Raw genomic sequence first — 23359 nt, 5'->3', positions numbered from 1 at the left:
TTATAGAACTGTCAAAGGTAAAATCTGACCCATACTGATTCATATTAGAAATATGTGTGAAGTTACATGATTTTTAAAGTTTCTATTTAAAAATAAATTCTAGTACTTGTCTAGGTAGCACAAATGGGCTTTTCCCCATATTTGGAGTTTCAAATTTAGATCATTCATATGCTATGTAATACTGGGCACAAAACTGCCATTTTCTCTAATTACTAATTAAATATTTGGCTAGCATTTCTGTTGTTGCAGGAAAATCTTGAACTGGTGTTAATGGTATAGTAAGTTTCTTTCACAATTCAACCAACTGGCAGAGATCACTAAATTTACTGTGTTTTAATTTGTTCAGCAATCCTCCTATAAGGTGACATTGATTCATAGCACTTAACACCTAACAACTGTACTCATGACATCTCTCAGAGAAACCATTTCAGAAAACTGAGCCCAAATACTTTCAAACTGTACCAAACAGTGGAACAAAGAAATAAGGGAAACACTACACTCATTTAAAAATCCCAGTGAAATCTGACATTGACCTAACCTAGCTGGAACACCAGTTATTGTGGCAAAAAATTTTTTTTCTCATCTAGCTGAAACTTTTGATAATTAATTAAAATATAGCTATACAACATTTGATTTCTCAGGCCATGAACTGAAGTTATTTCATAAGCTTTTAAGCCTGATGAGACAAAAGGTATTCCAAGTGTTCATTGGACAGCAACTCTTCTGTTACATAACTCATCTAAAGCTAAAGAAAGGTCCTTGTAATTTTTCAGCTTTTCAATCAATTAATCCTTAATACTGTTATAATAAATTTCTGTATTCCATAAGCAACGTTTGGTGACAACTAAAGACTGTACTTTTTTTCAAAAGATATTTTTAGGCTTTAACTCATAAATTTCTAACAATTTCTATAACTGAAATAATATTACTATCTATCTATGTAAAGCTAGTTCTTTTTCATGCAAGAATTCAAGCTGTTTCATATCTGGCCAAATTTAATATACTCAATCCTTTAAAAAAATTGTTAGAAATTTCACTGAGATTTCAGGTGCCTAAATTTCAATTCTTTTTTGACCTTTGAAAGGTAACTTCATTCATTCATTCATTATGCATTTTCTGGGACTGTCTCAATACTGTCGACCTTACTGTCTTATTTTTTGTTAAATTACAGCTTGTTTTTCTCTGCCATAACAAACTGCAATCATCATTCACTGTGACGATGCCACATACCTTCCTCCAGTCTTTCTGTTTACTGTCCTAGCTGCAGTACTAGCTTCTTCAGCTCTACTTGTTCTTTTTCAGTAAGCCTTCATTTTAAACTAAAAATTGTTCATATTCATGTCTAAAATAGAAAAATAATTTAGCACCTTATTTTAATCACCAATTCTGATTTACAAAAGTAATCACTGTAATTCCTTTCGTCAACCTAAAATATTCAGATAAACACACTATGTTACATTGATTCAAAGGAAAAAATAATTTACACTGATACATACACTGATACTAACCAGTGATTGTTTGTATGTAATACCAGACTCAGCACACTCTACAATCACCCCTTAAGCAAGACAACAAATTTAAAATATATTTTTTAAAAAACAAGTGAGTTCAATAAAATATTTTACACTATTTTCCTTCTTATATTTAATTAAAATTAAATATTTGCTTCCTTAGTCCTATTCATTTCAAATGGTAATAGGCATATGTTGCTAGTGGTTACCATATTTGATAACACAGGGAAATGAAAAAGACAAAAGCCACAAGGATTGTAGTTTTTATTCTATTTCTCTTTTATTTGCTATAACTTTCAGGGCTTAGAAGTAATCTGGGTTATTTTACTCTTTTATATCCTTACTAAACATAAAACAAAGCAAAAGTGGAATCAATGGATGTTCTTAGAGAGTCCATGAAATACATTTTCGGCCTACTCTAGCAGACATGGGCCAATCTCTAAAAACCCACTACTCCAAAAACAATCAACTTTATCTCTTTGGAGAATACCTTTAAACAGCAATATACGGATAAAAGTTTAACAACTGACTTTCAAAATAAAAAGTTTTGTATATATAAAGTGTGCAGAACACATAACTTACAAATAATAAATCATACACAATCCTATTTCTGGCCAGTTTGCAGGATCTTAGTTTCCCTTCCAGACACTGAACCAAGGCCACAGCAGTGAAAGCACCGAGTCCTAACCACTGGACCACAAGGGAATTCCAACACAATACCCTTTATTTTAAGTTCCAGAGAGCCAGCTGATTCTCATAGGCTCTTGTTGACTTTTGCTGAACTCTTGTATCTATAGCTAACCTGCGGTTGCAGTTTGACCAGGATTTTACAAAGGCAGTTGCATCCCAAACAGCTAATTCTTTTTCCAACAAATTTATTGTCATTAAATCGGATATATGACCTATAGTTAAACTGTTTCTCACCCTTGTACAAATTATGCTCACTAAATTGAGACCTCTTTCAGCTTCAGCACTACTGACTACAATGGTGCCATCAGCTTTTTGTATGGTTTCAGGAACTGAAACACTGTTTGACTTTATATTATTATTTACAAATTCCCCAAAATCATTCAAATCAATTTCAAATTTTAAAATTTCACACAAATAATTTTTTTTCACCAGTTATCCATGGTGAAGTTATTTCTTCATAAGGCCATGTAGAAGGTTCTAGCAAATCAAAATACTTAATACTTTCATCATACTTCCTATTTGATAAAAGACATAAGTTCATGTGTTGAATTATATTTTCTAGTAACATGTTCCTAGGAAGGGCATTAAATTTATTATTTCTATTAAATGGAATATCTTTAAATCTGATTTAATCAAACCTTCGATTTGAGATTCATGCTTTCCAGTACCAATTTTTAAATTTTCCAAGGTTTTTATTGTGCATTTGATAAATTTTTGTGCTTTCTGAATGTTAGTTGAGCTTGACTGTAGTGCAGTTGAAAGTAGTCAAAATTCTTCAAGAATGTCAATCATTAAAGCAAGGGTTTACAAGATATTGGAATGTTAGGTAACCTCTTTGCCAAACCAGAATGCAAATGACAAAAATGCAAATATACACAGGATATGCATTCCACACAGCAGTAGCAGGTTGTAGACTACAAGCTGCTTACTTTGGTCCCTTTACCTGGCCAATTTTAACAATTTCAACTTCAAGATCTTTAGGTACATTCCCTAAAAGCTTGTTTTGATTTTTATTAGGTGGATGATAATTGGAACAACTTTTATCAAGAAATATTTTTAAATGATTCACTTGTTTTATTTCAGATATTGAATCATCAAGTGACAAATGCAATTGATGGTTTAAACAGTTCCAAATAATAATTTCAGGAAAATTTTCTAACGACTTCGTGGCTGCTCCAGACTTTCTACCCAGCATTGTATTAGCACCATCAGGATAAAATGCAATTAAATTTGCTTTCAAATACTCATTAGTGAAGCCACAATCATTTAAAGTACTCAATAACGTACTGAAGATACATTCTACTGTGGCTGACACCAGTTCCTTTAAAGTAACAAACAACATAACTGGTACAGGAGCTGACTATACTGTGTACTGGACATAAATCACGAGGGTCCTCTTCTTTCAAACTGCGGATAACTCATCAACTATAACACAGATTTTGGCCTTCTCTTCTATAATATCCTTAAATATTGTCACCTTCATTTCTTTTGCGGCATGCACTGCTATTCTCACCCCATTTCTTCTTGTAATTCTATTGCCTCTGCAATATCAGACTAACGTCTATTATGTTTTACTAAACTATAAACTGTCTTGAAAACTTTTACAGTAGCATCAATACTTTTATTACATTATTTATGCACTAAATTAGAAACTGAGTCATTAATTGATTCCTTTAACAATCCTGAATTTTACCATGGGCTTTAGAAACATCATGCTCCTTAATTTTTTTTCACAGAGAAGCCTGTCTAGTAGTTTTATAATTGCCATTAGGGGTTACCAAATATGCAATCCACTCCTTGGACATGTGAACATGATCTTCTGCTTTTAATCCCAAATGCTGAACTGTTGAGTAATCCTTACATCCTAATTTACCTTCTTTTATTTCAAGCCATTTGTACTGTTCTGTAAACATAACCACTTGTTTTTCATTCCAACAATCTGCAAGCACAAGATTATCCATTTTTTTCTTTGATGAAGATGATGGCTTTTCTTCAATGATTGGTTGTTCAGCATATTTGAAATTCACTTCCTTTGACTTAGACAACCCACAATAGTTCTTATTACTATCGCTACTTTCGTATCTGTTTTCACCTTCTTCGCATTTAAAAAATGCAAAAATCACCCTGTCATTTTGTCATCCTAGGAACAAAATCTGAAAAATAATTTTAAAAATATAAGTAAAATTTATGATAACACTTTTAGGGTTAATGCAGAAAGTTCTGTTAATGATTTCTTAATTTTAGAAATAAAATTTAATCTAGAATACTTACCTTGATTTTCAGTTTGTGTCTATAACTTCAATGACTTGTAATTTCTTAAAAAATCCACAATCATTTTTTAAAATTCTATTGCCAAAAATAATGTCACAAAATCTGACTTAATTTTTGATTATCACCCAATTCAACATAAAAGTGGCTCACATTATTTTCAAGTAAAGACAGTTCTAGTGTGAAGAATGGTTGATATTTTCATGTACATGATTAAGAAAGTTAAAAAAATACATATCAGAACTCCACTCATTCATAAATGATACACCAACACTTTTTTTGAATCAATGAAGAGTTTTCAAATACTGCAAGATATCCTCAATTTTTCATACAGAATAGCATCTAGTAGTTAGAGACATATCACATTTTTAAGCTTAATCCATATTAAGATTTCACCTATCACTTTCTTCAGTTTAGACAATCAACAAATAATAAACCAACCCCTGCTTTGCAGTCTGTCAACTACCTCGCTGTAAATACTCCCATCACCCTTCAGGAGCACACCATTATACAGTGTTTCTACCACACAGTACAACAGACTTGAATAACCTCAAGTGTGTAGACATTAGGTTATGGAGAGATTTGCGTATCTATTACCTTAAATGTATCTATTACCTTAAATGTAATGATAACCTATTTACCTTCAAATTTGTATACACCTGAACTTTTTAATTGAAGTACAGTTGATTTACAATGTTGTGTTAGCTTCTGGCTTACAGCAGTGATTCAGTTATATATATTCTTTTCCATTATAGGTTATTACAACACACAATAGGACCTTGTTGTTTATCTTTATATATAGAAGTTTGTATCTGCTAATTCCAAACTCCTAATTCATCCCTCTCTCCTCTTTCCCTTTCATAACTGTAAGTTTGTTTTCTATCTCTGTAAGTCTTCTCTGTCTTGTAAATAAGTTCATTTGTATCGTATTTTAGATTCCATATGTAAGTAATATCATACTTGTCTTGTGCTTGTCTTTCTGACTTATTTCATTTTGTATGATAATCTCTAGGTCTATCCATGTTGATGCAAATGGCATTACTTCATTCTTTTTTATGGCTGAGTTATACTTGAAGTTTTAATATAGATAATATTAAATGTATTAAATATTAATACATTTATACATTTAATACATTAATACATTTTATACATTTAATACATTAATAAATGTATTAAATATTAAATAATATTAATATGTTTAACAATCAGCTCAAATTTAACAATCGATTCTTGCAAGCCAGTTCAAGCCATGTCCAGAACATACTGTACTTAATGACAGAATTGAAGAAACACAAACATACTTACACCACTACAATAGGTTCTAGGCTCTTTATCATCACTACAGATCAGATCAATGTATTCAAGAACAGGTATTGATGGTCTCTCCTAAAAAGGAAGTCAGCAAACTTACAAGTCATGAACAATCATTGAAACCACATGTACATTTACAATCACTGGTGTTTTTTGGTTGGAATTAACAAGAATTCCTATGAAGAGGAGGCCTCACAGGTAGCACAAAATAATCAGAAACAGAAGCAGCAGAGGTAAAGATTCAGAGAAGACCAATATGCAAAATGACAAAACCTGAAAAGAGCCTAAATATACATAGAGGGGAAAAAGCCATGTACTCCTTGGAAATAGGGAAACAGTCCAAGGATAATGTTAAAAATACAGATATCATGGTACAGTATTTTACAACTGGGATGGTTATCAATAATCTTTTAGATCTCTAAGCTCAAAATCATGGAGTTCTTTGATAGTTCGGCTTCATCCTCTTTATCCTTATGAAATCAAATATCAAATTTCCTCAATCCTTTCCTTACACACATACTACCTTCAACATCAATAAGGCCTTAAATACCCCAGTCAAAACCTAGATTTTATTCTACAGGCAAAGGAATCAAATTAGTAGTGTTGAGATGGGAACCACATTAGAGATGCGTTTCAGGAAGATTAGCAGAGTATGAAATGGGGGATGATTAGTTAACAAGATAACCAATCCAGACAGACAGTAATGTAGTACTAACGTAGAGTGAGGGCAAGGAGAACAGTGAGCCAGCTGGCGGCCTCTTCTGTAGTGCACTGGACTTCAGAAAAATTACGCCAAAGATACCGGTGCTCTCTGTACTCCCCAATTTTCATCATTCTTTCCTTTCAGCATATTGTGTTTCAGTTCAGTTCAGTCACTCAGTCGTGTCCGACTCTTTGAGACGCCATGGACTGCAGCACGCCAGGCTTCCCTGTCCATCACCAGCTCCCAGAGCTTGGTCAAACTCATGTCCATCGAGTCAGTGATGCCATCCAACCATCTCATCCTCTGTTGTCCCCTTCTCCTGCCTTCAATCTTTCCCAGCATCAGGATCTTTTCCAAGGAGTCAGATTTTCACATCAGGTTAACAAAGTATGGGAGTTTCAGCTTCAGCATCAGTCCTTCCAATGAATATTCAGGACTGATTTCCTTTAGGATGGACTGGTTGGATCTCCTTGCAGTCCAAGGGACTCTCAAGAGTCTTCTCCAACACCACAGTTCAAAAGCATCAATAAACAATATTGTGTTTAGTTTGGCATTTATATATATGGCAATATACAGAGACGATGCTTTGCCATAACGCAAACTGATGGCTGGAAAATTAGATTTATATGAAAAAACTAAGAAACCTAAACCAGAATACATCAAGGAGTAACATTCTTCTCGATAAAAGATATAAAAAGAACACAAAAATTTTTTGTATCTGACAACACTCAAGCAGAGAGTTGTACCCAGTAGCATTTCATCATTGCTAGATGGTACTATAAAAAATATAGTAATAAACACATCCTGATGGAACCCAGCATAGGATAGGGTGAGAGGAAAGTAAATTCTGATCTGAATGTAGCTTAAAATAGAATTGAATTCTAATTTTTCTGTGCCACCATTTAAATGCAACAGGAATATTTTTACTAGATTCTTCTCATATTGTAATTCCACTCAGAGCATATAATTCCCTTCTTATGGAGCTGTCAAATTTTTAATCCTCTATTTGTAAACAAAGCTATTTCTATTTATAAGAGGTTCTATCAGGTTGGCTATACACTCCTCTGGACGCAAAGATACAAAAAATTCTCTATATTTAAAGTAAATTTAAATTGAGTTCTAAACCTCAGCTGAACACAAGTGGATATATTAACTGTCAGAATTTACAACATAATTATGCATTTAAACCTCAGAGTATGACACTAAAATTGTACCTATTTTTCCAAATTAATTTTATAGAATTTTACTGTATTTCTCAAAGTAAAACACATATCATAAACACTTACATTACACATATCTAGAGGTGCACAAAACACCATCAAAGTTATCGTGTCCTATTCATTGTCTTTACACCATAGTCAGAATCTAAACTATTTTTCCTAATGACCCCTGCAGTCCTCTTTCCTAATGTTTTTCAGTACGAAAACAGACATCATGGCTCTTCAGTTTCCATAGCTACATCATTTATTCCTCACCACATGGGGAGGTGAAGTCAGCATACAGTTCTTGGTACCTCAAAGTTCCAAGTGTCAAGAAGAGAGTATCATATGAACAATTTTGGGGAAGAACGTCAAAGAAATGATCTGGTAAAGAATTTCTATATAACCCTAAGAAAACAACAAAAACAAAGTTACCACAATCCTTAGGGAGGGAATTTTGTTTGATTTAAAACCAAGTCATTTACATGAGTGCCCTAAGCCTACAGCAACTAAGAAACACACAAACATTGTGTGTTTCTCGGTTAACAGGAACCCAGTTAAAGAAAGACTATACTTTTAATAGCAAACCTCAACTAACTATAATATTCAAAAAGAGTAGTTCACAGTAGACACATTCTCTAGCTAATTAAGATACTACTTTAAGCAGAGACTTTGTAAAACTTAACAGTTTGGGATGGAAATTATCCTGAAATATATCACAATACCCCATTCGGTTATTGAAACCAATGTTTTACTGTGTTCAGAGCTTCCTATTGGCACCCCACTCCAGTACTCTTGCCTGGAAAATCTCATGGACGGAGGAGGCTGGTGGGCTGCAGTCCATGGGGTTGCTAAGAGTCGGACACGACTGAGCGACTTCACTTTCACTTTTCACTTTCATGCATTGGAGAAGGAAATGGCAACCCACTCCAGTGTTCTTACCTGGAGAATCCCAGGGACAGAGGGGCCCAGTAGGAGGCCGTCTGTGGGGTCACACAGAGTCGGACACGACTGAAGCGACTTAGCAGTAGCAGCAGCATACCCCTGCACCAACATTAAGGTTCCCAAGCCCCACCATCAAATCCTGATTCCATATTCCATAGGTCTGCAGCGGGGAGCAGGATTCTGCACACTTCCACTCCCTCATGCTTGAAAACTCTGTCAGAAGGGAATAAACACAGAAAGATACAGGATGCTCCTGTGATGCAGGCCCCTCACTGTGAACCTGGCCTGCGGGACTGTGATGTAGCTGAGTGAGGTCTTCAGGGCACCTGCCCCCACCCTACAGAGACACACAGGCTCTGATGCTGACCTCCTGCAGCCCGCCTCCTTCCCCATCACTAGCCGCCCCCTTCTCCCTAACCTGGGGGCCATCTTGCAGAAGTTACTCTGGTCTCAATTCAAACACAGTCTTAGGAGACCAGAACCCTGTGCACACCAGCGGCTCCATGTGCAAAGGAGAGGAGGAGGCGTTATCCAGGCTCCAACAGGCCCGCAGGCCACAGTCTCTGGGATGGCTAAGGGGGCGGCTGAGACCTCTCTCTGGGCAAACGCTCTACTCCTGTGCCCTGCTCCACAGTGTCCAGTCTGATACCCACTCCTGTGCCCTGCTCCACGGTGTCCACTCTGATATCTACTCCTGAGAGGGTAACAGGCAGGAAGGCCAGGGGTCTCCAAACGGAGGAAATAGCCTGCAAGTGTCAAACATTTTTATCTCTCTTAAGGGGCAGGAGGAAACAAACTAGGGATATTTTTTCCTTCTCTATACAAATTTAAAAGGTTTCTCTTCAAATACTGTGTTGCCATAATGACACCTGGTTTCACCTGAAGTTAACAATTTTCAAACCTAGAGATAACCAATGCCTTTTTCTTATGGAAATATTTGTCTTAAGCTATGCTAATGTACTATGCATTTACCCCAAACTCTGTCTTCAAGTCGGTTCCGCCTCTTGGCTCAGAACTTACTTGAAAAACCAGTTTGTTAAACTCAGATATTGCTCCCCTAATCTATGTAAATGAAACTATTTGTATGGTGATCTGCCCTTCTTCAAGATCCAAGTTAATCATTTTATGGCCCAGGATGAACCGTTTGGTACCAAGATTATCCCAAAATGCATCTTGAGGGTGAGGGGCCTGGTGCCATTCTGAGTTTTAAGACATTTCTTTCTTTTATTAACAGACTGCTAGTGACTACTAGCTGCCCTGGTGGCTCAGAGGTTAAAGCAGTCTGCCTGCAATTCTGGAGACCATGGTTCAATCCCTGGGTCCAGAAGATCCCCTGGAGAAGGAAATGGCAACCCACTCCAGTATTCTTGCCTGGAGAATCCCGTGGACAGAGGAGACTGGTAGGCTACAGTCCACGGGGTCGCAAAGAGTCAGACACAACTGAGCGACTTCACATACATACAAAAGTGACTATATAACATCCAGCTGAAGACTAGCAGGGGGGGTAATCTTTCTGCCCTCTTTTGATGCCTATGTCAGAAGATTTCTCTATCTCCTTTATACTTTAATAAAACTTTATTACACAAAAGCTCTGAGCGATCAAGCCTCGTTTCTGGCCCTGGATTGAATTCTTCTCCTCCAGGGGCCAAGAATCCCAGCGTCTTTGCGTGATTCAACAACAACCTTTCACTCCTGTGCCCTGCTTCACGGTGTACACTCTGATACCCACTCCTGTGCCCTGCTCCACGTTGTCCAGTTTGATACCCACTCCTGTGTCCTGCTCCACGGTGTCCACTCTGATACCCACTCCTGTGCCCTGCTCCACGGTGTCCACTCTGATACCCACTCCTGTGTCCTGCTCCACGGTGTCCAGTCTGATACCCACTCCTGTACCCTGCTCCACAATGTCCAGTCAGTATGAGACGTCCACACGTTTGCTGGACGATGAGTGAACAGGCGAGGGGAAATCACATCGTGGCTTGTCCCTCACAATCTCTGACTCGGGAAAACCCAAACACCGCTGCTACTTACACTCACAAACTGGATGTCATCTTCGTTTTCCTCCACGGCTGACTCGGACGCCTCAGGCCCAGCTGGAAGGGACACATTCTATTATCTATAAAATTAGCCAAAACACGGTTATCCAGACAACCACGGCTCGCAGGAGGCGATTTTTCCAAAGGGAATGAAAAGGCAGAGCTCTCGAGGAGACCGCCCGGAGCCCCAGCCGCCGCGACCCGCCGGAGAACAGCGCTGGTGCTGGGGACCGCAGGCCCCTGACGGCCCCTTCTCCAGAGGAAGGAAGCCTGCCCACGGGGCCAACGGGCCTCGGAACCCGCGCCGTGCCCCCGGTTCCCCAGTCCCCCGGAGCCCAGGCTCCTCAGGACCCTAGAGTCCCCAAGTCCCAGGTCCCGGACAGCACCTACCGAACTCTGCACAAGGCCGGACCCAGCCCACCACGCATTTCCGACCCTGCGTCTCCCGTCTCCCGCAGTCGTCGCTGCCACCACAGCAGAAAAGACCGCTAGCCGCGCCCGGCAGAGGCCGCCCGCTAGGGTAGCGGCGCCCAGCCTCCCTTACACAACGCCCGCCTCCTCTCCCGCCTTCAGGGCCTCTGGGAACTGTAGTCCGCTCTGCCAGCCTCGCCGCAAGAGCTACTGGGAAATGTAGTTCCGGTAGCGAGACCGGTCGGCGTGCGGAGTGGCGCGAACAGGGAGGTATGAGGCTTGCGCTCCTGCTGAAGCCTGTGCTACTCAAGTAAAATCATAGGGGATCTTTCTTTTCCAGCACCCTCCCCCCCTTCTCTTTCTCTTTTAAACCAAAACTATCGTCTAGATACTTTATAGTTAGATAGTGGCCAGATTTTGTTTATAATTGATTGTTAAGTCGCTCAATCCTGTCTGACTCTTTGCAGCCCCATGGACTGCGGCCTGGCCAGGCTTCTCTGTCCCTCACCATCTCCCGGAATTTGCTCAAGCTCATGTCCATTGAGTTGGTGATGCCATCCAACCATCTCATCCTCTGTCGTTCCTTTCTCCTCCTGCCTTCAATCCTTCCCAGCATCAGGATCTTTTCCAATGATGAGTCACTTCTTCCCATCAGGTGGCTGAAGTATTGGAGTTTCAGCTTCAGTATCAGTCTTTCCAATGAATATTCAGGACTGATTTCCTTTAGGATGGACTGGTTGGATCTCCTTGCAGTCCAAGGGACTGTCAAGGATCTTCTCCAATACCACAGTTGGAAAGCATCAATTCTTCTTTGGCTCAGCCTTCTTTATGGCCCAACTCTCACATCCAAACAACTGTAAATAGATAAAATGTGTGAAAACCAGTATTAACTGAGAACATGCAGAGCTTTTTCTCCTTTCCCATCAATCTGTAGTCTGACAAACCTGATTCTGTATCACCACAGAATCACCTTTATGATCTGATCCTGGCCTGCAGTAAGCAAGGTCATACAGTGGCGGAACCATGGGGCATCTCAAGGGATATGAGTGTCATTATTATGAGATTTTAGGGAAGGGTGTAGGGAGGTGAAATGTTGGTGAATCAGTGTTCTCATAGGGTCACAGTCAACTTTAGGGCCATGTGTAAAGGGTTCAATATTAGGTCTGGGTTGCAAAGGGTCTTGCCAACTTGGGAACTTCAGGTTAATATAGATACTTGATACATACATATATATATACTTAATATAGATCATTTGATATGTCCAGAAACTCCTGCACTGGGCATGAGATAGGCTGGTTCTCTGTGTTGAAGAGACCAGCCAACAGAAGGGTATTTCACTCTTCCTGATACATTTTCAAAGAACAAAGTGTCTCATACTCTGATTTTAGAGAACAAAGTTTCTCGTTGAGCAGGTAAAAAGCTCTATTTATCAAAGCCACTTTGACTTTCTGCAGTGTTGCTTTGGGAGAAATCTTGTCCCTTGTTAATGTTTCACCTGACTTTATGTGCATGAGTTATTTTTGGCCAGCAGACATTTAACTTCTTGTGGGAGATCTCTTCTGCCGGTGTAAATGAGAACATGACATAGCTGGTATTAGATTCAACTTTTTTTTTTCTTTCTTATTCACATATTGCACAAAGAGTGCACAAAAAGTACAGGTATATTTGTTCCAACTAAATTTGGGGCTTGTAAAGTTGAGAACAGGATGGCCTCCACAATGACCTCCCCAAAAGCTACAGGTAAAGTAACCGTTTCTAAATCCCTTAAATGTCTAGGAGAGATTTGCATTTAAAAGGTTTTCCTAATGTTCTAATAAGCATTCAGTAGAAATGTACTGTGATAGTTTGCTGGCTGGGGGGTGAGGGGTGGGGGTTAGTGGGGGACAGGGGTGAGGGGTGGTGGGGGGATAGTTCAGTTAAGCTCTTGGAAAACAACAGCCAAGTATGTGTCTAGAGCCTGAATGGGCTCATGACCTTCAGTTTGGTATTTGTTGAGGGGACAGTCTTTTCCATTTAGGATACTCAGATGGCACTAATGGTAAAGAACCCACCTGCCCATGCAGGAGATGTAAGAGATGCGGTTTGCATTGTAAGGGGTTGGGGAGATCCCCTGGAGGAGGAAATGGCAACCCACTCCAGCATTCTTCCCTGGAGAATCCCATGGACAGAGGAGCCTTGTAGGCCACAGTCCATGGAAGAGCAAAGAGCCAGACACAACGGAGTGACTAAGCACAGCACAGCATAGCTATGACTAACAATGCTGAGCATCTTTTTATGAATTCCTTTGCCATTGGCTTCCATAGTGGCTCAGATGGTAAAGAAACTGCCTGCAATGTGCGAGACCTGGGTTTGATTCCTGGTTTGGGAAGATCCCCTGAAGAAGGGAATGGCTACCCACTCCAGTATCCTTGGGGCTTCCTAGGTGGTTCGGTGGTAAAAGAATCCACCTGCCAATGCAAGAGATGCAGGAGACATAGGTTTGATCCCTGAATCAGGAAGATCCCCTGGAGAAGGAAATGACAATCCATTCCACTGTTCTTGCCTGGGAAATCTCTTGGACAGAGGTGCCTGGCAGGCTACAGTCCTTGGGATGCAAAAGAGTCGGATATTATTCAGTGAATAAACAACAGCAAGTATCTTCATTGATAGTGTCTGTTAAAACCTTCTGTTCATTATTTAAATGGGTTATTTGTTTTCTTTTTTTTTTTTTTAATATATATTGTATTGAAGTATAGTTGACTTACAATGTTTCAGGTACACAGTAAGGTGATTCAGATATACAAATACACATTATTATTTTTGAAATTATTTTTACATCATAGGTTATTATAAGATATTGACTGTAGTTCCCTGTGCTGTATAGTAAACCTCTGTTGCTTGTTGAACATTTATTTTTTAAGTAGAAATCTAGCATTCTATTCATAGTAAGTCAAACAAATTGAATCAAAATGTCATAAATTTTTAGTTAGGCAAAATTAATGTTTTCTAAAATATATATTGCTGGGAAAGATTGAAGGTGGAAGGAGAAGGGGACGACAGAGGATGAGATGGTTGGATGGCATCACCAACTCAATGGACATCAGTTTGAGTAAACTCCGGAAGTTGGTGATAGACAGGGAGGCCTGGTTTGCTGCAGTCCATGGGGTTGCAAAGAGTCAGACACGACTAAACAACTGACCTGAACTGAAAATATGTATCATACATACATATATATGTATACAAAAGCTTTTCTACTACACTTGATAAAAAATTGAGAAAGAATAGCCAAAAAAAAAAAAGATGAGATGGCAAAACTGGAGAACATAAACTAAATGAAATGGGAGCACTGACTATGAAATAGAAAAAGTGAAACAAACTAGACAAAAATAAAAGATCATCATATAGTCCAGTTGTTCTTAAATGAGAAAAAAAAAGCAATATCTTAGCATTTGTATTTTTCAAAAAATTTCAAAATCTGATATGCATCTGGATTTTAAAAAGTGATTACAGGTTTTTTTATTAGCTCCTAGTTTTGGTGATAGAGAGTTCTATTATTTTCTGTTGAACAATCATGACACAATGGTATTAAGTAGTAATATTTACATAATCACAAGAGTAAAAGATGTTTATCAATTTTCACAATCAATAACCAGGCAAAAAATAAAAATTACAATTGTAAGCCATAATGGGAACATGATTAACTTAACAATATAAAATAATTACATACAATTTGCAGGGGGTGAGGGTGGGTGGGTGTCAGGCACAGTGATGTGATAAGTGGAAGTACATACATGCACACATTTTCATGCACCCAGCCTGTCTATCTTGTTTGGTTGGTGTATTTAAACTATTTACATTTAAGTTAGTGATTGATATGTATGATCCTATGACCATTTTTCTTAATTATTTTGACTTTATTTTCTGTAGATCTCTTCCTTCTCTTGTGTTGCCAGTCTAGAAAAGTTCCTTTAGCATTTGTTGTAAAGCTGGTTTGGTGGTGCTGAATTCTCTTAACTTCTGTTTGTCTGGAAAGGTTTGATTTCTCCATCAAATCTGAAGGAGAGTCTTGCTAGGTAGAGTATTCTTGGATGCAGATTCTTCCCTTTCTTAACTTTAAATATATCATGCCATTCCCTTCTGGTTTGTAGAATTTCTGTTGAGATGCCTGATGGGAGTTCCCTTGTATGTTATTTGTCATTTTCCCCTTGTGGCTTTTAATATTTTATCTCTGTCTTTAATTTTTGTCAGTTTGATTACTATGTGTCTTAGTGTGTTATGGGTTTATCCTGCCTGGCTGTCTGTGTTTCCTGAACTTGGTTGACTATTTCCTTTCCCATGTTGGGGAATTTTTCAGCTATTATCTCTTCAAATATTTTCTCAGGTCCTTTTTCTCTCCTCCTTCTGGGACCCCTGTAATGAGAATGTTGGTGTGTTTAATGTTGTCCCAGAGGTCTCTTAGGCAGTCTTCATTTCTTTTCACTTTTTTTTTTTTTCTATATGCTGTTCTGTGGCAGTGATTTCCACCATTCTGTCCTCCCAGTCATTTATCCATTCTTCTTCCTCAATTATTCTGCTACTGATGCTTTCTAGTGTATTATTCATCTCTGTGTGTTTCTTCTTTAGTTCTTCTAGGTCTTTGGTAAACATTTCTTGCATCTTCTCAATCTTTGCCTCCGTTCTTTTCCCGAGATCCTGGATCATCTTCACTATCGTTATTCTGAATTGTTTTTCTGGAAAGTGCCTGTCTCTGCTTATTTAGTTGTTTCTCTGGGGTTTTACCTTGTCCCTTCCCTTCACCTGAGACATAACTTTCTGCTTTCTCATTGTGATTAACTTTCTGTAATACATTTTTGTTTTAGCTTCTGTGAGACTGTACTTCTTGTTGCTTCTGTCTGCCCTTTGATGGATGAGGCTAAGAATCTTGTGTAAGCTTCTTGATTGGAGGGACTGGTGATGGGAAAAACTGGATCTTGCTGTGGTGGGCAGGGCCTTCCTCAGTTCAGTTCAGTTCAGTTGCTCAGTTGTATCTGACTCTGTGTAACCCGTGGACTGCAGCACACCAGGCTTCTCTGTCCATCATCAACTCCTAGAGTTTACGCAAACTCATGTCCATTGAGTCAGTGATGCCATCCAACCATCTCATCCTCTGTCGCCCCCTGCTGCTCCTGCCTTCAATCTTTCCCAGCATCAGGGTCTTTTCCAGTGAGTCAGTTCTTCACGTCAGGTGGCCAAAGTATTGGAGTTTCAGCTTCACCATCAGTCCTTCCAATGAATGTTCAGGACTGATTTCCTTTAGGATGGACTGGTTGGATTTCCTTGCAGTCCAAGGGACTATCAAGAGTCTTCTCCAACACCACAGTTCAAAAGCATCAATTCTTTGGTGCTCAGCTTTCTTTATAGTCCAACTCACACATCCATACATGACTACTGGAAAAATCATACCTTTGACTGTATGGACCTTTGTCAGCACGGTAATGTCTCTGCTTTTTATTGTGCTGTCTAGGCTGGTCATAACTTTTCCTCCAAGGAGCAAGTGTCTTTTAATTTCATGGCTGCAGTCACCATCTGCAGTGATTTTGGAGCCCAAGAAAATAATGTCACTGTTTCCCCATCTATTTGCCATGAAGTGATGGGACCAGATGCCATGATCTTCGTTTTCTAAATGTTGAGTTTTAAGTCAACTTTTTCACTCTTCTCTTTCACTTTCATCATGAGGGTCTTTAGCTCTTCTTCACTTTCTGCCATAAGGGTGGTGTCATCTGCATATCTGAGGTTATTGCTATTTCTCCCAGCAATCTTAATTCCAGCTTTTGCTTCATCCAGCCCTGCATTTCACATGATGTACTCTAAGTTATATAAGTGATGCATAGAAGTTAAATAAGCAGGGTGACAATATACAGCCTTGATGTACTCCTTTCCCTATTTGGAACCGGTCTGTTGATCCATGTCCAGTTCTAACTGTTGCTTCTTGACCTGCATACAGATTTCTCAGGAGGCAGATCAGGTGGTCTGGTATTCTCATCTCTTCAAGAATTTTCCACAGTTTGTTGTGATCCACACAGTCAAAGCCTTTGGCATAGTCAATGAAACAGAAATAGACATTTTTCTGGAAGTCTCTTGCTTTTTTGATGATCCAATGGATATTGTCAATTTGATCTCTGGTTCCTCTGCCTTTTCTAAATCCAGCTTGAACAAAGCTTTAATCCAATTATCTGCTGATGGGTGGTATTGTAGCTCTCCCTCCCTGGTAGTTGTTTGGTCTGAGGCGACTCAGCCATGGGATCTATGGTAGGGTTAATGGCAAACTCCAAGAGGATTTTCAGCAAGGGAGATCTTCCAGTGCCCTGGTTCCTTTGGTAAGGCTCTACTGACCCACACCTCCAGAGGATGCCCTCACATGCTAGCAGGTAGCCTTGGTTCAGTCTCCTGTGGGGTCACTGCTCCTATCCTCTGGGTCTTTGTGCATGCTAAGTTTTGTTTGTGCCCTCCAAAACTGGAGTCTTTGCTCCCCCCCGTCCTCTGGAAGTCCTATAATCAAATCCTGCTGGCCCTTGAGGCCAGATTCCCTTGGGATTCCCAGTCTGTTTGTCAGATCCCCAGGCTGGGAAGCCTGACATGGTGTTCAGAACCTTCACAACAGTGTAAGAAGTTCTTTAGTATTACTGTTCTCCAGTCTGTCAGTCACCCACCGGCGAGTATGGGATTTGATTTTATCATGATTGTGCCCCTCCTACCATCTTGCTGCAGCTTCTTCTTTGCCTTTGGACGTGGGGTATCATTTCTGGTGGGTTTCAGTGTCCTCCTGTCAATGGTTTTTCAACAGCTAGTTGCAATTTTGGTGCTCTTGGAGGAGGAGATGAGCGCACATATTTCTACTCCGCCATCTTGAGCCCTAAATGGATTATTTATTTTCTTTTCGAATATTGAGAATTTCTTATTTATTTGGATAAAAGTCCTTAACAGATCTGTGATTTGCAAATATTTTCTCCCAGTCTGTGGCTTTTCTTTCCATTTTCTTAAAGTTGTCTTTCAAAGAGAAGTTCTTACATTTGATGAAGTCTAATTTATCAATTTTTTATTTTGGTGGTGTATTTAAGAAATCTTTGCCTCAGCTCAGTTCAGTCACTCAGTCATGTCTGACTCTTTGCAACCCCATGGGCTGCAGTACTCTAGGATTACCTATCATCATCAATTTCCAGAGCTTGCTCAAACTCATGTCCATTGAATTGGTGATGCCGTCCAACCATCTCATCCTCTGTCATCCCCTTCTCCTGCCTTCAATCTTTCCCAGCATCAGGGTGTTTTGCAATCTTTGCCTAAGAAGTTACAAATATTCTCATTTGTTTTATTATGGAAATTTTAGAATTAGGTTTTAATTTTATGTCTGTGATCCACTTAGAATTCATTTCTGTATATGGTGTGGGATATGATATGGATATGTCATTGTTCCAGGACCAGTTGTTGAAAAGAATAATTTTCATTTGAATTGCCTTTGCACTTTGTCAAATACCAATTGTCCATATTCATGTGGGTCTATTTCTGAACTTTGAATTATATTCTGTTGGTGAAATTTATCTATTTTGATACCCAGTACCACACTATCTTCTTGATTACGGTAGTTTTTCAATAAGTCTTGAAATCAAGTAATGTTGGTCTCTCAGCTTTATCTTCTTTTTCTAATTGTTGTAGATGTTAAACTTATCTCAGCAACATTTTGTAGTTTTCACTGTCAGATGTTTCATATATCTTGTTAACTGCTAAGTATTTCATTTTTTTTGTGCTATTATAACTGGTATGATTTTTCAAATTTAAATTTCTGATTGTTCATTGTTATTACAAGTAAAACTTATTTTTCTTTCCAGGCAGATGCTTTAACCCCTGAGCCACCAGGGAAGCCACCTTATTGAACTATAATTGACAAATAAAAATTCTGTACATTTAGGTGTTCAACACGATGTTTTGATATTGTTAAACATTGTGAAAAGATTCCCACAAACTAATTAACACATGTGTGTGGTGAGAACACTTAAGATCCACTCTTAGCAAATTTCAAGTATGCAAAACATTATTGTTAACTAGAAGGCAATGGCACCCCACTCCAGTACTCTTGCCTGGAAAATCCCATGGATGGAGGAGCCTGGTAGGCTGCAGTCCATGGGGTCGCTAAGAGTCGGACATGACTGAGCGACTTCCCCTTCACTTTTCACTTTCATGCATTGGAGAAGGAAATGGCAACCCACTCCAGTGTTCTTGCCTGGAGAGTCCCAGGGATGGGGTAGCCTGGTGGGCTGCCGTCTATGGGGTCACGCAGAGTCGGACACGACTGAAGCAACTTAGCAAAAAGAGTCATCTATACATTAGTCACCTCTCTATACATAAAGTCTCCAGAACTTATTCATCTTATAATTGGAAGTTTGTACCCTTTGACAAACATGCCCTCGTTCTCCCCACACCCACAGCCCATGGAAACAACCATTTTGCTCTTTGTTTCAATAAGTTCATTTTTTTTAGATTCTTCATATGAGATCATATGCTATTTGTCCTTCTGTGTTTGGCTTATTTCACTTAGCATAATGTCCTCCAGGTTCATCCACATTGCTGTAAATGGCAGGATTTCCTTCTTTTCTAAAGTGGGATAGTATTCCACTGTGTGTGTGTGTGTGTGTGTGTGTGCACACGCGTGCACTCAGTCGTGTCTGACTCTTTGTGACCCTATGGACTGTAGCCCACCAGGCTCCTCAGTCCATGGTATTCTCCAGGCAAGAACACTGGAGTGGATTGCCATTTCCTCCTCCAGGGTATCTTCCCAACCCAGGGATCAAGGCTGCATCCCCTGCGTTTCCTGCATTGCAAGTGGATTCTTTACCACTGAGCCACTGGGGAAGCCCACTCCACTGTGTATCTATACCGTATTGTCTTTATCCAGTCTTCTGTCACCAGATGCTTAGGTTGTTTCCATGTCTTGGTTATTGCGATGATGGTGCAATGGACATAGGAGTTCATATATCTCTTTGAGATATAGATTTTATTTCTTTTTATTTATATTACCCAGGAGACACATGCTAAATCATATTGTAGTTCTATTTTTAATCACTGTACTGTTTTCTTTAGTGACTGTACCAATTTCCATCCCATCAAGAGTGTACAAGAATTCCCTTTTCTCTGCACACTTGCCAGAGCACTTATTATCTCTCTCTCTCTCTCTTTTTTTTTTTTATAATAGTTATCTTAACAGGAATGAAGTGATATCTCCTTGTGGTTTTGCCTTTCATTTCCGTGATGATTAATGACATTGAGCACCTTATCATATAACTGCTGGTCATTTGTATGTCTTCTTTGGAAAAATATCTATTTGTTCATTTTTAAATTGAGTTATTTGTTTTTTGCTATTGAATTGTAAGAATTCCATATATAGTTGGATAGTAATCTCTCTTTAAGGAGAAGGCAATGGCACCCCACTCCAGTACTCTTGCTTGGAAAATCCCATGGACGGAGGAGCCTGTTAGGCTGCAATCCATGGGGTCGCTAAGAGTCAGACACGACTGAACGACTTCACTTTCACTTTTCACTTTCATGCATTGAAGAAGAAAATGGCAACCCACTCCAGTGTTCTTCCCTGGAGAATCCCAGGGACAGGGGAGCCTGGTGGGCTGCCGTCTATGGGTCGCACAGAGTCGGACATGACTGAAGTGACTTAGCATAGCATAGCATAGCAATCTCTCTTTAAAGAGATTTGGTATGTGGTTTGTGAATATTTTATTCCATTTTGCAGGTTGATTTTGGTTTGTTGATTGTTTCCTTTGCTGTGTCAGAAACTTTTTAGTTTTAGTTTGAACTTATTTATTTTTATTTTTGATGTCTGTGCTTCTGGTGTTGTATCCAGAAAAATCATTGCAAAGACCAATGTCAATGAGCTTTTCTCCTACATTTTCTTCTATCAGTTTTGCATTTTCAGACTTTAATTTAGTTTGAATTAATTTTTGTTTATGAAGTAAGAAAAGGGCCCAATTTTATTTTTTGCATGTGAATAGCCAGTTTTCCCAATGCCATATATTGAAGAGACTGTTATTTCCCCATTGTGTGATCTTGGTGCCCATGCCAAAAATTAGATGTCTATATATGGGGTGATTTTATTTCTAAGCTTTCTATACTGTTCTATTGGTCTATTTTTATGCCAGTGTCTGTTTTTATGCCAGTATTATACTGTTTTGATTACTATAGCTTTGTAATATAACTTTAAATCAGGAATTGTGATGTCTTCAACTTTTGTTTTTCTTTCTCATGATTTCTTTGGCTACTCAGGAGTTTTGTGGTAACATAAAAATTTTAGGACTGTTTGTCCTATTTCTTGAAAATGCAATTGGGATTTTGATAGAGATTACAGTTGAATCTGTAGATCATTTAATGTAGTTTGGAAATTTTAACAGTATTATTCTTATAATCTATGAACAGACCAGGAGGGGTGTTCCATTTGTGGGGTCTACATGTGAGGTGTCCCACTCCACTGGTTGGTAGGCCTCCTGGGGGAGCCTGTCAGTCAGTGGGATCCTTGGCCTTTTGTTCAGTTTAAGCCTTCATCGCTTGTGATTCTTATCTCTCTTCCCTGCACCACAGCCTCTCCCCTATTCAGCCATCCCAAATACCTTGGTATTCTGGAAGGGCAACAAAGAAGTGGGCCTCTTAGCCAGCATTCAGCATGACTTATTGGGGCCAGCTCATTCACTACCTCTCTCTTACCCATATGGGAGAAATCATGGGTCAAGGAAGTTTCTCTTGGCACTAAGCTGTGCCACTTTGGGGCGTGGTGATGTGAGTAAAGTGAAACTGTTTTTACCATCTTCAGTCTGTCTATTCTTGTATTTCTTTTGTTCAGTGGTGTGCTGGAACTGGGGGCTCTCATCCAGAATGAAAATACAGGAAAGATACTCTCATCTATGGATGAAAATGATGATCAGTTCAGTTCAGTTGCTCAGTTGTACCTGATTCTGTGTGACCCCATGTACTGCAGCACGCTAGGCTTCCTTGTCCATCACCAACTCCAGGATCCTATTCAAACACATGTCCATCACATTGGTGATGCCATTCAACCATCTCATTTTCTGTCATCCCCTTCTCTTCCTGCCTTCAATCTTTCTCAGCATCAGGATCTTTTCAAATAAGTCAGTTCTCCACATCAGGAGGCCAAGTATTGGAGTTTCAGCTTCAGAATCAGTCCTTCCAATGAATATTCAGGACTGATTTCCTTTAGGATGGACTGGTTGGATCTCCTTGCAGTCCAAGGGATTCTCAAGAGTCTTCTCCAACACCACAGTTCAAAAGCATCAATTCTTTGGTGCTCAGCTTACTTTATAGTCCAACTCTCACATCCATACATGACTACTGGAAAAATCATACCTTTGACTATATGGATCTTTGTCAGCAAGGTAATGTCTCTGCTTTTTACTATGCTGTCTAGATTGATCATAACTTTTCTTCCAAGGAGCAAGCGTCTTTTAATTTCATGGCTGCAGTCACCGTCTGCAGTGATTTTGGAGCCCCCTCAAAATAAGTCTGCCACTGTTTTCATTGTTTCCCCATCTATTTGCCATAAAGTGATGGGACCAGATACCATGATCTTAGTTTTCTGAATGTTGAGTTTTAAGTCAACTTTTTCACTCTCCTCTTTCACTTTCATCAAGAGGCTCTTTAGTTCTTCTTTGCTTTCTGCTATAAGGGTGGTGTCATCTGCATATCTGAGGTTATTGATATTTATCCTGGAAATCTTGATTCCAGCTTGTGCTTCATACAGCCCAGCATTTTGCATGATGTACTCTGCATGTAAGTTAAATAAGCAGGGTGACAATATATAGCCTTGACGTACTCCTTTTCCTATTTGGAACCAGTCTGTTGTTCCATGTCCAGTTCTAAATGTTGCTTCTTGACCCGCATACAGATTTATCAAGAAGCAGGTCAGATGGTCTGGTATTCCCATCTCTTTAAAAATTTTCCACAGTTTGTTGTGATCCATACAGTCAACTTCTTTGGCCTAGTCAATAAGGCAAAAGCAGACGTTTTTCTGAAGCTCTCTTGTTTTTTCACTGATCCAATAGATGTTGGCAATTTGATCTCTGGTTCCTCTGCCTTTTCTAAATCCAGATTGAACATCTGGAAGTTCACAATTCACATACTGTTGAAGCCTGACTTGGAGAATTTTGAGGATTACTTTGCTAGCATGTGAGATGAGTGCAATTGTTCAGTAGTTTGAACATTCTTTGGCATTGCCTTTCTTTGGGATTGGAATGAAAACTGACCTTTTCCAGTCCTGTG

General features: G+C 39.2%; 1 long non-coding RNA gene across 4 annotated transcripts; it reads right to left on the bottom strand.

Moving 5' to 3' along the window:
- Positions 1-1766: 1766 nt before the first annotated feature.
- On the bottom strand, positions 1767-11241 carry LOC102395807. 4 transcript variants are annotated; one of them, XR_003105651.3, is made up of 5 exons: positions 11054-11241; positions 10659-10743; positions 8625-8840; positions 5775-5855; positions 1767-4354 (listed from the first exon to the last, which is right to left on the bottom strand). It is a non-coding gene; the product is annotated as an uncharacterized LOC102395807 (long non-coding RNA). The 4 variants fall into 4 exon arrangements; XR_003105653.3 differs by having other exon boundaries at positions 10659-10720; positions 11054-11240; XR_006546327.2 differs by lacking the exon at positions 5775-5855 and having other exon boundaries at positions 11054-11239.
- Positions 11242-23359: the final 12118 nt, after the last annotated feature.

This window comes from Bubalus bubalis, chromosome 2 (genome assembly GCF_019923935.1).
Source record: "Bubalus bubalis isolate 160015118507 breed Murrah chromosome 2, NDDB_SH_1, whole genome shotgun sequence".
Taxonomy (NCBI): Eukaryota; Metazoa; Chordata; class Mammalia; order Artiodactyla; family Bovidae; genus Bubalus; species Bubalus bubalis.
The sequence above is the reverse complement of the archived record's forward strand: the minus strand, read 5'-3'. Positions and strand labels throughout refer to the sequence as shown.